Source organism: Aquarana catesbeiana, linkage group LG01, assembly GCF_042186555.1.
Source record: "Aquarana catesbeiana isolate 2022-GZ linkage group LG01, ASM4218655v1, whole genome shotgun sequence".
In the NCBI taxonomy this organism is placed as follows: Eukaryota; Metazoa; Chordata; class Amphibia; order Anura; family Ranidae; genus Aquarana; species Aquarana catesbeiana.
Genome location: NC_133324.1, coordinates 837,085,638 through 837,101,850, shown reverse-complemented (window position 1 = coordinate 837,101,850; position 16,213 = coordinate 837,085,638). Strand labels below are relative to the sequence as shown.

Sequence of the window (16,213 nt, the reverse complement as noted above, 5' to 3'; positions counted from 1 at the left end):
ATATCTATCACCGTGGAGAGGACCTTTGCTACTCGCATTGCTAGAACTTTGGCAAGAATCTTCAGATCCATATTTAAGAGTCCAATGGGGCGATAGGGGGAACACTCCGAAGGATCTTTGTCCGGCTTCAGAAGGAGCACCATATATGCCTCCATCATGGACGCCGGCAAAGCTCCCTGCTCCCAACAGAAAGCAAAAATCTTGGTCAATCGAGGGGCCACCTGAGACAAATATGACTTATAGAAGTCCGCGGGGAACCCATCTGGCCCCGGCGCCTTCTTAGGGGGGAACGCTAATATGGCAGCTTCTACTTCAAGCACAGAAATAGGTTCGTCCAAGGACGCAGCATCAGCCTCTGACAATTTACTCATGTGGAGAGTTTGTAATAACTCATCTAGCTCTCTAGTGTTATATTGTGGTATAGGGGAATACAACTTTGAGTAAAAATGTACAAATTCCTCTAAAATGTTTTCCGATTCAGTTATAAGAGTCCCACCCTCCCCCTTCACAACCGGAATACTAACCAGTGCCTTTTGGTCAGCAACCAGATTGGCCAAAAGCCTACCATTCTTATCTCCTTCAGCAAAAATGGTCTCCGCCCTCTGCTTAATCTCCTTGCTGGCCAGTGTTTTAAAATGAATATCAATCGAGCGCCTTGCTTCCAATAAGGAGATATACCCTGGCTCGGAAGGAGAGTCCGCTTGAACCCGTGCTGCTTCCCTTTCTGTGGCAAGAAGAGATTCCCCCTCACATTTTTGGTCCTTTTTGGCTGAGCTGATTGCAGAGATGCACTCCCCCCTGATTACTGTTTTAAAGGCATCCCATTCTATATTGGGGTTTACTGAACCTTCGTTACATTTCCAATAGTTTTCTACAGATTTCTGAACATGCGTACACACCTGATCTTCCAATAACCAGTCTGGTGATAACCTCCAACACCCTTTTTTAGCTCCCGAGGGAAACGTCAGTATAAGCATAAGAGGATTATGATCTGAAACCCCTCCAGACAAATACTCCGATGCACACACATACTTCAACAAGGAGGCATTCCCAAAGGCTAAATCAATCCTTGTGGAAGATCTGTGTGCAGAGGATAAATGCGAATAGGCCGTAACATCAGGGTATTTCCATCTCCACACTTCCGTTAAGTCAGCCATAGCTGCCCAGGAGCACAGGTCCACCGAGGCCGGCCTGGCGGCATTGGAGGAGTCTAGCACCCTGTCCAGGATGGCATTATAATCACCCATAATGAGGATTGGTAGATGAAGGAGTGTCACCATTAAATCATACAGAAGTTTTACCTGGAATGGAGGAGGTAGGTATACATTAACCAATAAGAATTTATGATTATATACTTCTAAGGAGACCACCACATACCGTCCCCCTGGATCCGTAATCACCTGATGTGTTGTACAAGCTATAGCTTTACTTATGAGTATAGACACTCCTCTTGCATAAGTAGAATAGGTAGAATGAATCGCCCTCTGAAATCTATGGTTTACGCAGAGACAGAATTTTGCTACCCTCCAAGTGAGTCTCCTGCAAAAGGACGATATGTGGTTTTACCTGTCTCAGATACTGAAAAACCGCTGCTCTTTTAAATTTGCTGTTCAAACCTCTGACATTCCATGATAAAATTTTGATTCTACTATCCATCAGAAGATATTATGTAATATAAGACCTTCAGAATACCTTGCAGCTGAGTATAGATTGGTTGGAAAGCCCTATATGAGGACATGTGTACCATTAAAGACATGCATGCAGAATTAATAAAATTGCCGTGACAGCGGTCTAACAAACCCCCCCCCTGCTATCATACCAGAACTTGTAGAACCTAAAACATGGTTCCAACCCAAAAACAGGCAAAACAAAAATTTAAAAGAAAAAAGAAAAAGAAAAATTGTCCGGTATGCAGCTTGATCCCGAAAAGAACAACCCTTGGAGAGTTCCACCCTGTGAAACGAAAGTTCTGCATATGTTGATTGTAGAAAAATGTCTGTCTTGCACCCGACCACCCGTGTGAATCATATGGCAACAAGAATAATCAGAAATACAAAAATTGTGGGGATTCGACTCCCACCCCAGCTTGAGAAACCAAAGGGCCAAGGAACTAAACGGAAAGAGCAGACCCCCCCCCAGCAGCCAGAGTTAGTGTTGAAAAAGCAAGGGGTCACCCTCTCATATCAGCTCAGAGTTGCCACAATATACCAGCTCCAAAATGGCCAGGAAAGCTTAGCCTGAAAAACAACAAAACTCAGCAACAACAAAGTAACTTGAGCACGTGACAGAATCATCTGGCATTGTGAAAGATTTATGGGTTTGCATCCAGCCAGTCACACGCCTCTTGTGGGGTATCAAAAAATGTAACAGAGCCTTTATATTGGACCCGGAGATGACTTGGATATAACATGCTATATTTCAGATCTTTTTCTCTGAGCCGTCTCTTAACACCTGTGAAGGATCGACGTCTGCGTTGCGTTTCCGCCGAGAAATCTGGAAACAGCATGATCCTAGCGTTTTCATATCTGAGGTCTTGGTGCTTCCTTGCTTTAGCCAACAGCATGTCTCTGTCTTTATAATTGAGAAAACGAACCAAGAATGGATGGGGTGGGGCACCCGAAGGCCTGGTTCCTGTGGGGACTCTATGGGCCTTCTCCGCCACATAAGTTGGTGGTAGGTCCCCCAGAGATAATAACTGCTTAAAGAATTGTTCTGCAAAGGTCGACAGGGATGACCCCTCCACCCCCTCAGGGAGCCCCACCACTCTTACGTTATTTCTGCGCTGGCGGTCTTCAGCGTCATCCGCTCTGTGTTGCAACGCCCGGACCATATTTTTCAGTTCATGTAACTGAGAGCTCTGTGTGTGTGCGACATCCTCCACCTCCGATATGCGATCCTCCGCCGTTGTCAGTCTGCCTCTGATTTTAGCTAAGTCATGGCGGATAAAATTGCATTCCGACGCCAAGCAGTCTATGCGGCTGACCAGCTCTGTTTTTGAAGCTGCTATGGCCTCCAGTATAGGACCTGTGATGGCAGCAGTGTCCACCTCAATTTCCTGAGGCAGGCAGGGAGAGGTCTCCGGAGCCTGCTGTGAGAGGGACTCACGCTGCGCCATCTTCCCTGACTGTGTCTTGGCGCGCTGTGTAGCAGACACAGGGAGTGAGATGATGTGAGAGGAGCCAGGCGCCATGCTCTCTCGTGGGCGCAGCTGCCGCTGATCTAACAGCAGCTGCGAATGCTGCTTAGAATGCCTCTTCAGTCCCAAAGAAGGCATCGCTTTGTTCCCTGTCTCTTCCCCTGGGTCCGGAACTCTTTGGCAGCGAAAATTAGGCAATCGGTCGGGCACAATCAGGATGAGAGTAACGGATACCAGCCGGAGCTCTTAGAGATCACGTCCTGCCTCGTTCACATCCGGCCATGCCTCCCGTGCGCTGGCTTTTCATGTAAACAGGTTATTTTTGTTGTCTGCTTCCCCGTTGCAGATTTTCCCTCACTTCCTCTCTAGTGAAAGTTTGTTCCTAGAACAGAAAATGAAGACAACTCTATCTAAAGCTGGGTTCACACTAGTGCGAACTGGATGTGGGTTTCCCCCCGCTTCCAATTTGCATGACAGGAGATTGTGGCCGGCTCTCTATGGATTGCACAGGGATCTTTGGCTCCATTTCATAGCAGAATTCAGGCAAAAATTCATCCCTGATTCATACCTGAAATGCGGAACAGGGACGCACCGGACCCTTTCTGTAAGCCACATGAAGCTTAGATGTGAACCCTGCCTGAAGGTACATGGACTTTCATGATAAATTATACATATGTCAGTCATGAAGTGATGTGCATGTTGGCAGATGTGCAGATACCATGCAATGTTTATTTCAATGAATCACACTCATATCTTTGGAGAAAACCCCTACTTTCTTCTTTGTTCTATTGTAGCTTCTCTGTTCCTCCCCATAAAGATGGCTGATTTCTGGGCGTTACTGTAGCTGTGCTCTGCCACTTGTATAGTCAATGCACCTGTAGGACGTGTCTGTGTCTTGAGTGCTGACATCAGGCTTGGAACTGGGTCCTCATTCTGAAACCCTAGCCTCTCCCTGTATCAGTGGCAGCTGGTGTTTTTTTTGCTGAGCAGCACACAACCACCCCCTTCCCTTCCCCCCCGAGTGGCACGTCCGGCACTTACCCCCATCATGGCAGGTGGCAGGCAGCGTGTAGCAGCTTGGTTCGGCTCCGAGTCCTCTCCTACATGGCGGTGGGTGGCAGACAGCAAGTAGCGGCTCGGCTCTGAGTTCTGCTCTCCATGGCGGCTGCCAGTTCCTCGCCTCCACCTCTTAAGCGTCCAATAGGATCGCCTGTCCTTTTGGCCAATCGGATGGCCAGTGCCAAAGCCCGCTTCCTGATTGGCCGGGAGGTGGATCAGTGTTACAACAGCGAATATTCATTCACTGCTGTAACACACCTGGGTGGGATCGGAGCGCACTCCCTGCGACACGAGCCCATCTTATATTGAAGCCTATTAGGGACTCTGGCTCTAATCTGTGGTTCAAAAAAATGACCCTTCCGCATTGCAATCCATGCGCCAGTGTCCTGAAAGGGGCTGGATGCATGGATAGGATAGGCGGCAGATGGACAGGTGGGGCGGCGCCCGAGCGCCCTTAACGGATAGGCCGTCCCTGCCCTGTATGTACAAAGACTGGGTATGTGTGAGCAGTACCGGCAATGCACTGCTGTGAGTGCCCCTGTGTTGTGACATGTACAACGTATATGACACACCGCTCCCCTTGCATTCTGAGGCAATGGCACTTATCTCTGGCAAGCGCTGTCAATCAAGCCTCATTACATAGTCACCTTCTTTATATTGTGTGGTTGGAAAGCAGTGCAGGGAAGGAGAGTTACGAGGTTGCACTGTCCACACTGGAACACAGCACATAGAAAGAGAAGTGGAGCAACAAATAAAAATTAAAATTATATTAAAAAAAAAAATATGGGCGCAAACCACAGATTTTTTATGCTTCAAACGATAACCTCTTACTAACCACTTAACGCATACAGTGCCTTGCAAAAGTATTCACCCCCTTGGCTTTTTACCTATTTTGGTACATTACAGCCTTTAGTTCAATGTTTTTTTAATCTGAATTATATGTGATGGATCATAACACAATAGTCTAAGTTGGTGAGGTAAAATTAGAAAAATATATACATAAAACTATTTTTCAGGAATAAAAAACTGATAATTGGCATGTGCGTATGTATTCACCCCCTTTGTTATGAAGCCCATAAAAAGCTCTGGTGCAACCAATTACCTTCAGAAGTCACATAATTAGTGAAATGATGTCCACCTGTGTGCAATCTAAGTGTCACATGTTCTGTCATTACATATACACACCTTTTTGAAAGGCCCAGAGGCTGCAACACCTAAGCAAGAGGCACCACTAACCAAACACTGCCATGAAGACCAAGGAACTCTCCAAACAAGTAAGTGATAATGTTGTTGAGAAGTACAAGTCAGGGTTAGGTTATAAAAAAATATCCAAATCTTTGATGATCTCTAGGAGAACCATCAAATCTATCATAACCAAATGGAAAGAACATGGCACAACAGCAAACCTGCCAAAAGATGGCCGCACACCAAAACTCACGGACCGGGCAAGTAGGGCATTAATCAGAGAGGCAGTACAGAGACCTAAGGTAACCCTGGAGGAGCTGTAGAGTTCCACAGTAGAGACTGGAGTATCTGTAACATAGGACAACAATAATCTATACGCTCCATAGAGTTGGGCTTTATGACAGAGTGGCCAGAAGAAAGCCGTTACTTTCAGCAAAAAACAAAATGGCACGTTTTGAGTTTGCGAAAAGGCATATGGGAGACTCCCAAAATGTATGGAGAAAGGTGCTCTGGTCTTATGAGACTAAAATTTAACTTTTTGGCCATCAAAGAATGCGCAAACCCAACACATCACATCACCCAAAGAACACCATCCCCACAGTGAAACATGGTGGTGGCAGCATCATGCTGTGGGGATGTTTTTCAGCAGTCGGGACTGGGAAACTGGTCAGAGTTGAGGGAAAGATGGATGGTGCTAAATACAGGGATATTCTTGAGCAAAACTTGTACCACTCTGTGTGTGATTTGAGGCTAGGACGGAGGTTCACCTTTCAGCAGGACAATGACCCCAAACACACTTCTAAAGCAATATTTGAGTGGTTTAAGGGGAAACATGTAAATGTGTTGGAATGGCCTAGTCAAAGCCCAGACCTCAATCCAATAGAAAATATGTGGTCAGACTTAAAGATTGCTGTTCACAAGCGCAAACCATCCAACTTGAAGGAGCCAGAGCAGTTTTGCAAGTAGGAATGGGCAAAAATCCTAGTGGCAAGATGTGGCAAGCTCATAGAGACTTATTCAAAGCAACTTGGAGCTGTGATAGTCACAAAAGGTGGCTCTACAAAGTATTGACTTTAGGGGGGTGAATAGTAATGCGCATTGACTTTTTTTCTTTTATTTTGTCCTATTTGTTGTTTGCTTCGCAATAAAAAAAAAACATCTTCACAGTTGTCAGCATGTTCTGTAAATTAAGTGATGCAAATCCCCAAACAATCCATGATAATTCCAGGTTGTGAGGCAACAAAACACGAAAAATGCCAAGGGGGTGAATACTTTTGCAAGGCACTGTCTATGCAGTGGAGGGAAATGTGGGCTTTAAAGCCCACGTGATGCCACACATATGCATCCACAGTGGTCTGAGGTTGTGTGCTGAGAGCGTGCTCTCTCTCCAATATCACCTGAACAACACAAGCAGTGCGGGTAATATCAATATCTCTGTCCCTGCCGAACCAAGTATGACTAAGCGCAAATGTGTGTAAAACATGTTAGAAACCTCTGCCTATCTCCTGTCCAATTGATCTTATGGATCAATAAATTGGAATACATCGGAGGGTCTCTCGCTAGTAATAATGGTTGCCAGTGACAAGCTGTGTGAGCACCTGACTGTGTGGAGCAAATATTGACTGACCTAGAGCAACACTATATTTTATTGATATTGCCAGAATCTGAAGGTTAGATTTGGTCCCCAGGAGATACTAGAGTGCTGCACATATGTGACAGAGTACATGGAATGTATCCACAGACAGATCAAGGCAGAAAGGGGCTCTAGGCAAGAATGCTTTGGTCTCTCATACCTTTAACTGGAATTTATAAGGAGTGCAGTACGCACAGAGAAGCCACCCCATTTGCATTGACTGTTCTGGCAGGGCCCACTCGATTAGGCACCAACTGCCTACAGGTTCATCCCGTCTTGTGAAGTAACAGCCAAGTGCATAGCTTAGACCAATTAACTATTCCAGATGGGTTTTTTGCAGGAGCATAAATGTTATAGCTGGACCCCCAGCCACCCACCAAGCCCTAGGCTCATGCCTAGATTGCCTTGTGGATTATATGGCTCTGTGTATACCATACATGTATGACAGAGAGTGCATAAAGAGTATATTATATATGTATGAAAGAGATTGGGTAGTGTGTTTATCCTACTTATGCAGAGTTCATCATCCACATGGCACCTTAGCCAGAAGCCTAAGGAGCAATGGATGCCCGGGGGGGCCAGTTTCAATCTTCATGCATGTAAAGTGTATATTATAGATAGGGAAAAATTGATGAAGGATGCCAAAATCTTTATTGTAGTGATCAACAATTAAAAGTATATACAGCACAGCGAGTTATGATTAAGCGCTGTTATCTGCATGAAATGCGTTAATATTTTTAAATCCTGTGCTGTATATGCTTTTATTTGTTACTGCAATAAAGATTTTGACATCCTTCCGGTGTGTGCAATCATTAGTCCATTTTTCCCTATTGATTTCGGAGGCAAGCCGGGTGGGCAACTCTGCTTTGGAAGTGTGCAATTTTTGAAAATTCTGAGTTTTCACCCATGCAGGATGAGGGGTTTTGGGGCAGTCCAGTTGGAGAAGAGAGGACTGAGTTACAGTGCTCTTGGGATTGATAAGTCTTCATTTGGGACCCAGAATTTGGAGGCTCGGACAGACTTTGGATGGAAAGGAGCCTCCAAACTCAGATTTCAGGGACTTTGGTTCTGAAGGGATTAAGACACAAGCAAGAGATGCCTAAAGAGGATCAGGAAGCCACCAGCAGGTGTCTGTAAAGTGGACTGTGTAACAGGACACACTGAGGAGTTAGGGTGGTGGACTACTTATGAATGAGACGCTGCTAAATGGTTGGAAACCTTCTCTTTGGGACCCCTAAGGCTGCTTTGACACTGAGACGTTGGGGGCGTCAGCGGCAAAGTGCCGCTATTTTTAGCGGCACTTTACCGTCATTTTAGCACCGCTATTCGGCTGCTAGCAGAAAAAGTGTTAAAACCGCCCGCAAAGTGCTGCAAAGATGCTGCTCTACTAATTTTACTGTCCTGCAAGCGCACCGCTCCAGTGTGAAAGCATTTGGGCTTTCACACTGGACTGACAGGAGACGCTGTAGCGCCTGTAGAGCGCCTCTGTGTGAAAGAAGTCTAAGGCTGGTGGCTACATAACCCTGTCAAGAGACATGTTTTGCGGGCGGTGAGCCAAATGTTTGTTTTGTGTACAAGGTGTGTGGACTGTTTTGTGCTGCAATCAAGCAGTTTTGTTTTTATTTATTTAGATAAGCAGTTATATATATTTTATATAAAAATAAATTAACCAGGAGCTTTAAAGGCAGTCTAGCCTGTTAAAGGATTTTCCATCACTATCAGTCTGAACAACAGTGCAAAAACAGAGAAAGTGAATATTTCTAATGGGCACATAGACAGCAATGAAAACCTTGACAGGGGTCAAACGCCTCACAACTCTATCTGTCCAAAACTAAAAAAAATGGCTTTAGATACAAAACAACGTGGACACAGGTAAAAAGCTATTCTCATGGCTTATTTATTCCTGATTTTTCTTTTGTTTTGTCAGGTTTTTTTTCTAATGGATGACCCCCTGCATGGAACACATTATCTGTGTTTCAAAGACTATATAATACAATATCTCCACTCCTATAGGAATGCCATCACTGTCACTAATTTGGTTGAGCAATTTATTTCTTCATATTGTCTTCCTCTCACATTAGGGTTAATTTGTCATAGTATGGTTCTTGAGAAAGTGAAAGAAACAGCAGCTCTCATTGACTAAGACGTATATGTCCCTATTGATATATGGGTCAGCTTTGTGGTCATCAAGTTGCTTATATCAATGCCATTAATTTGCAATGACAAAACTTTTATGCACATATAGGCAAAAGAGAATGTAGGTTGAACCATTGTAAAAAGTATTTGAAGAACTTTCAACTACTTCTTTAGTTCTTAAATCTTATGTCATTTTATTATTTGCGAATTGCTTCATTTAAAGTGCTCCCTATTTGGTAACAAACTTCCAGTAAAGAAGGAACAGGACCAGAACACATTAAAGCAGTATTAAACCCAAAACCAAAAATGTAATATATTGCGGCTTACCAATCTTTAGATGTGGTGGCTGCATTAGTTTTCTTTTTCTAGGCTTTTTTTCTGTTTTCACCTGGTGATCTAGCCAGTAATGCACATCCTGTATTAGGATGCCTACACTCTGGATGAAGAAGTACTGGGGCACCTTTGGACAGCAGCATAGTTAATATGAGGGTCGGGGGTTGTTAGATGTTCTAGCAGATTTAAGCTAAGAAATTAAAGTCAAAATCCAGTTCACACTTTATAAACTGTTACGGCAAACATTATTTTTCTTTTTTGGATAAAGGTTTTACATAAATAAATAAAAGCTGATCATTGTAAGCACCCCTACCAATGTTAAATGGTTTGTCTCAACCCTTAAATTGCTGCATTTGCAGGGAAGCTTTTTTCTTTTGAAAAATAACAGGTGTACTGGCAGGATCACATGTGAAAATAAAAGATAGAAAGCATAAAAAAGAAAACTAATGCAGCCACTACATCTAAGAATTGGTAAGCTGCAATATAATAAATGTCTGGTTTTGGGTTTAATGCTGCTTTAATGTATTGTATGAGTAAACTCTAATAGAGAGAGTCTCTTATTTTTCCCTTTTGGTCTGGTAATTTAAAGTGTTTTATTAGTTCTGTTAAGTGAAAAAAACTCTGTAGTACTTACTTTCTACTATCTCAGCTGCTAAAATGGGGTTTATTGTAAAAAAAATGTATTGCAATCCACTCACTAACTTCTGGGGGAATCTAGGATGGAAAAGGACCTGGGGATCGTAGTAGATGATAGGCTCAGCAATGGCATGCAATGCCAGGCTGCTGCAAGCAAAGCCAACAGAATATTGGCATGCATTAAAAAGGGGATTCACTCCAGAGATAAAACAATAATTCTCCCATTATACAAGACTCCGGCCGCACCTGGAGTATGCCGTCCAGTCCTGGGCACCAGTCCTCAGGAAGGATGTGCTGGAACTGGAGAGAGTCCAGAGAAGGCAACAAAGCTAATAAAGGGACTGGAGGACCTTAGTTATGAGGAAAGATTATGAGCACTGAACTTGTTCTATCTGGAGAGGAGACGCTTGAGAGGGGATATGATTTCAATGTACAAATACCGTAGTGGTGACCCCACAATAGGGATAAAACTTTTTCGCGAAAGATAAATTAAAAAGGTGCACGGCCATTCAATAAAATTAGAAGAGAAGCGGTTTAACCTTAAATAGCGTAGAGCATGGGTGCTCAACCTGTGGCCCTCCAGCTGTTACAGAACTACAAGTCCTATTGTGCTTCTGCTTTAGGGAGTTATGCTTGTAACTGTTGGCCTTGCAATACCTCATGGGACTTGTAGTTCCGCAACAGCTGGAGGGCCACAGGTTGAGCACCCATGGTGTTGACGGTTCTTTACTGTAAGAGTGGTAAGAATGTTCAATTCTCTTCCAAAAGCAGTGGTTTCAGCAGGGAGCATCGATAATTAAAAAAAAGCTATTAGATAGGCACCTAAACAACTTAAATATACAGGGATATACAATGCAGTACTGACATAAAAGCACACACACAGGTTGGACTTGATGGCCTTTCTTTTTTCAACCTTACCAACTATGTAACTATGTAAAGAACAAGGATCCTTACCTCATTCTGTGCATGAAGCAACAATAAAATCTAAATCAGGAAAAGACCTAACATTCCCAGACTTGTATAGACCTATATTCCTGCTAACCACGGACCTTAAAACACTCTCCAGACATCCCGGAACTTATTCCATTTCGGGGACTTGGTAGACCCCAGGACACGCAAACTGTTAACATTTTCTGACCTACAGGCCAAATATGAACTCCCTAAACAGGTATTCTATGAATACCTGCAAATCCGACACTATGCACTCACTATAGCTCCTGATCTACAATTCTCCCCCATCTCCATTTGAAACTATATTTTTAGCAGGTAATGCACAGAAGGGCCTCATATCGGGTATATATAAGATTTTGAATGAATCTTTTTTAGAAGAGCGAGGCAAACATTCATATATGATTAAATGGGAGAAGATCCTCAACGAGGAAATCCCTATAACACAATGGCAGACGATATGGTCCCAAGCTGCAAAGAGCTCCATGTGCACATTATACAAAGAGAACTCCTATAAAATTCTCCTACTCTGGTACATGACCCCAGAGGTGATCCACGCTATTTTCCCCAATAGTTCTGATAAATGCTGGTGATGCCGGGGAGCAAAGGGCACTTTCATACATGTATATTGGAGTTGCCCATTATTAACCCCATACTGGACCGCAGTTATGCAGTTATTAGCTCACCTTCTGGAAATGCATGTCCAGGCGTCCCCAAAATTCTTCCTGTTAGGCTTATCACCACTAAAACTCTCTAAGCCACACAAGAAATTAGTACGCCATGTACTCACAGCAGCGTGCTGCCTTGTAGCGTTACACTGGAAAAGCTGTACTCCGCCCTCTGCTGAGGATCTTTACACCAGAATTAAGGATGTAGAATTAATGGAGAAAATGACGGCCAGAATACAGGACAGATTGGAGGCACATAACAGGGTCTGGGAGCTATGGCATCTCCGGGAGGACCCACCATGACCAGGTATTACCTTCACTTGGATGACTTCTATACCCCCTCTATCCCTTTCTTTCTCTAATACCCCTTTCTATTTTTCTATACTGCATACTTCTGTGATTTCTATATTCACAGACAATAAGTTACAGTTTAACAAAAGTATCAGCGATACCTATATACCAATAGAATCGTTAAAAGTTGGATACTAAACTATTACTGGCATTTGGCAATATCTAAACATATGTGAGTAAATGCTTGTCATTAGAAATGTATATGGTAATCACCACTTGTGTTTTGCCCTTATGTCTTTCTGTATTGTACCGCAGATACGAATGATACTAATAAAATGTTATTTGAGAAAAAAAACACTCTCCAACCTCTTAGCCCCCATTATACACAAACTGATACATCCAGAATAAATGGGATTCATTCTGAATAGATTCACAGCTGTTAACCGAAGCATATGATAGTGTGGCATGTGGCTACCTCTGGCAACTGTTGAAAATCTTTAATTTAGGCCTGGGCTTCATTGCTTGGATCAAATTACTCTATACCACTCCAACAGCCCAAATTAGACAAAAAAAATTTTATTATAGACCTTTGTACTCAGAAGAGGTACTAGACAGGAATGTTCACTCTCCTCACCTTTGTTCTTGCTGTTGAGCCACTATCCACAACCACCTGTGCTGACCCAATACAGTTGGCTTCAGAAGGGGAGAAAAAGAAGAGGAATTTGCCCTATATGCAAACAATGCCCTGTTATTTCTGGGGCAAACTAAGTCTCTCATTGAGACCCTTATGTATAATCAGTTGGGAAATGTCCTCTTTACTACTGATAGATCGTATACCCTCTCAGGTTAAAATTACAGACTCATTCACCTATCTAGGGATCAGAGTCATTCCAGATATTTCTAAGTATACAGCTCTAAATCGTCTTCCCTGCTCTGTAAATTTAAACAAAAGTCCACTAGTTGGTGTAAAATACCAGTTGCAGTAGATGGCAGAGAAAATTTAATAAAAATGATGTGGGCCCCACAATGGCATTGTGTATTACACAATGCTCCCCTATGGAAACTTAAAAATGTTCAAGAAAATTGCCCAATTTTTTTTTTAACAAGAAAAAAAAATGTTTATTCGATTTTTACAATACAAGCGATGTATATACACAGTTGTTCACAGAAATACTGTTACATAGATTGTCACAGAAGGAATGAGCGAAATCTTAAAACGGGAAAGATGTACAGAGTTATTGAATTACATCACATTACTGAGGTAGTAATTTCTGGCAGTATTATTTGAGGAGATCTTAAAGGCGGGAGGGGAGGGAAAGGAGGGGGAGGAAAGGAAGTGGGGGGAAGGGGGGGAGAGGAGGGTGGGCCGGAGGGAGGATCTCATCCATCCTATTAGGTTCACAGAGCTCAAACAATGATTAGGCATTCAAAAGGTAAAGAATAGTGGCAAACTATTGTGGGGCAGGTTCAACATCAATATCACGGTGATCATCCTCCACCTCTGTGCCCCGCGCATCTATCCATCCCGACCATATCTTGTCAAATTTGGTAGGACAGTTTCGATTGGCATATGTAAGTTTATATAATGGTAGCACCGAGTTCAATTTAAGGCGCCATGAGGACACCCTGGGTGGGGCAGTGTCCTTCCAGTGGAGGAATATCTCTCTACGAGCATGAAATGTGGCATAGTTCAAAAATAGCTTCTCGGCCTTTTGGCTAAGATCAAGTGTAGTATCGACTTTAGCCCTTAGGGGTGTCTCTGCTTCACAGCTAGGACGTTGAGAACCACTTGTATCTATCCAAGCTAATTGGTCCTTGTGGGGTACCCTCTGCTCGGCCTGGTAGGATCGTTGATTAAATTCAGCTTCACCTACTTGCTGCTATTGGGTTAGAGGCTTAGCCCCCACAGGGAACGAGATTGCGGTCTTCCCTCCTCCCCCACTCCGCATTACTACCTCCGGGCAGTAGATGCTAAAGCCTTTTTAAAGGCTACGAAAAAGAGCGAAGACGTCGAGGAACCAGAAGGAAGCCGCCTAAGAAACATCTGAAGCGACATCCAAATCCTTGACGATGGGGAAGAGCGAAAAGAAGACCGGAAAAGAGAAGAAGAACCCCGTTCCAGCCACTTCCTCCAAGCCCGGGAATGCCGCTGCCTCAACCCCCGCCCCTACCCCGGCCGGCACCAGCCGACCGGGATCAGCCAAGCCAGACCAGCCTGACGGGCTCCCAGCTTTGGAGCCATGGATGAAGCAGACGGTCGTGCTGCAGCTGAAGGAGGTGGACGGAAGAGTCCCCGACATGACCCCGGAGATCTTTGGAAAGAAGATGATCCTGGAACAGGGGTTCAGCAAAGCGGAGACGCTTTCGGTGCAGGCCTTCACAAGAGGTATATTCTTTATAACTTTTGTGTCGTTCCAGGTCTGCAGAAGGTACTGGGAGATGGTGAAGACCAGTGGCCCTGAATCCCCTTTCCGGAAGTTCACTGCGAACTGCCCCATAACTCGGGACGAAAAGCGGGTGACAGTGGCCATGAGGAACCCCCATACCAGTGGAAAGGACATAGCCACCTACCTCCAGAGGTTCTGCACCGTGGTGAAGGACCCGATCCAAATCTTCGATGCCAACGGCTTCTGGATAGGTAAGTGGTCTGTGCTCTGCAAACTGAGGAAAGACCCTTCGGGGGACATCCAGCACCTGCAGCCTTTCTTCTCCCTGGGATCCTCCGCAGGAATCCTCTTCTACCCCGGCATACCCTACAACTGTAACAAGTGTGGGCAGCCGGGACACATAGGGAAGGATTGTACAGAACTTGCTTGCAAGTTCTGTAGGGTGACAGGCCACGAGACCAAGGACTGTCCGAGGTCTAAAGCCTGCAACCTTTGCGGATTGGCAGAGCATGTCTTCAGACACTGCCCCCAGAGGACCCGGACCTACGCTGGAGCCGTAAGCCAGGGTAAGCCATCCGGGAGAAAGCTGCCAGAAAAACCAAAAGAACCTCGAAAGGCCAAAGGTAAGTCCACTCCCGCCCCACCTGCACCTGCCCCTGCCCCCCCTGCCCCATCCCCTACCTCCAGCACACCCCCACCCACCCCCTCTGTGCCGGAGGAGCCCCTCCCCACCCCTTCCCCCCCCAACCTGTCCTCCCTGGAGGACTTCAGCACCCTCCCACCCCCCTCCACCCCCACCAGTGGCCCAAGAGGAAGCCGGAAACGTAAGCCAGAGAGCCCATCAGCAGAGGAACCTGCCACCTCCACCAAACGGCCCAACGGGGTCCAACGCGACAGCGATGGACCCGAGCAAGTAGTGGAGGACCTAGAGTCTGCAGGCGAGGAGGAGGAAGGGGAGGAGGTCGTGGTCAACCCCGAGCATGACCTCCCCCCCGACGTCCACATCAGCCAGCAGATGATGGAGTCTGTCCTTGAGGAGCTGGGCCTGGCCCAGAACACAGGACAGACAGAAGATGCAACGGAAGAGCCACCCCCCCCTCCGGGGAGGTAAGTTCAGACCCTTGTTAACTAGACCCTCATACCCTTTTTCATTATGGCTGAGATCTCAATCTTTTCCATCAATGTGAGGAGTATCAAGGATACATCTAGAAGGCAAGCGGTCCTGACCTTTCTTTCAAGTCAGCAGAGTGATGTCTACATGCTTCAGGAGTGCGCCCTTCCCCCCTTGAGGAGGTACACTCATCTGTCCTCCCAGTGGACCCTTGGTACCTCCTACTGGTCCGGGGGTGGCGATTGCAAGTCTGCAGGAGTAGCCATTCTGGTCAGGGGTGGGCGTTTCACGGTTGACTCTATCCATGAGCTAGTCTGTGGCCGTCTTTTGGTCATAGACGGCTCGTGGGTGGAAGAGCCAGTTAGGCTCATCAACGTGTACGCCCCCCCAGACAAGAATGCGCGGCTGGAACTCTTCCAGACCCTGCGGACCCAACTCGTCACCACCAGAACAGTAGTGATCGGCGGTGACTTTAACTGTCCGATCGAGGAGGATGGGCGCAGCTCCAGCATATACGCAAAACTTGATGCTACTTCTAGGCTGCTCAGGGAGATGATCTCGGAGGCCTCCTTGCAGGACGCCGTGGGATCCATAGGGAAAGGGACCGTGAACTATTCGTGGTGCCGACCCGATGGATCTGTGCGTTCCAGGATCGACTTCGTGCTCACTTCAAGAACAGTCAGCATCGTG

At 45.4% G+C, this 16,213-nt stretch overlaps 1 pseudogene; it reads left to right on the top strand.

Annotated features, from left to right (window-relative positions):
* The first annotated feature begins 13,721 nt into the window (after nucleotides 1-13,721).
* On the top strand, nucleotides 13,722-13,890 carry LOC141124464 (U2 spliceosomal RNA; annotated as a pseudogene).
* The last annotated feature ends 2,323 nt before the right edge of the window (nucleotides 13,891-16,213 follow it).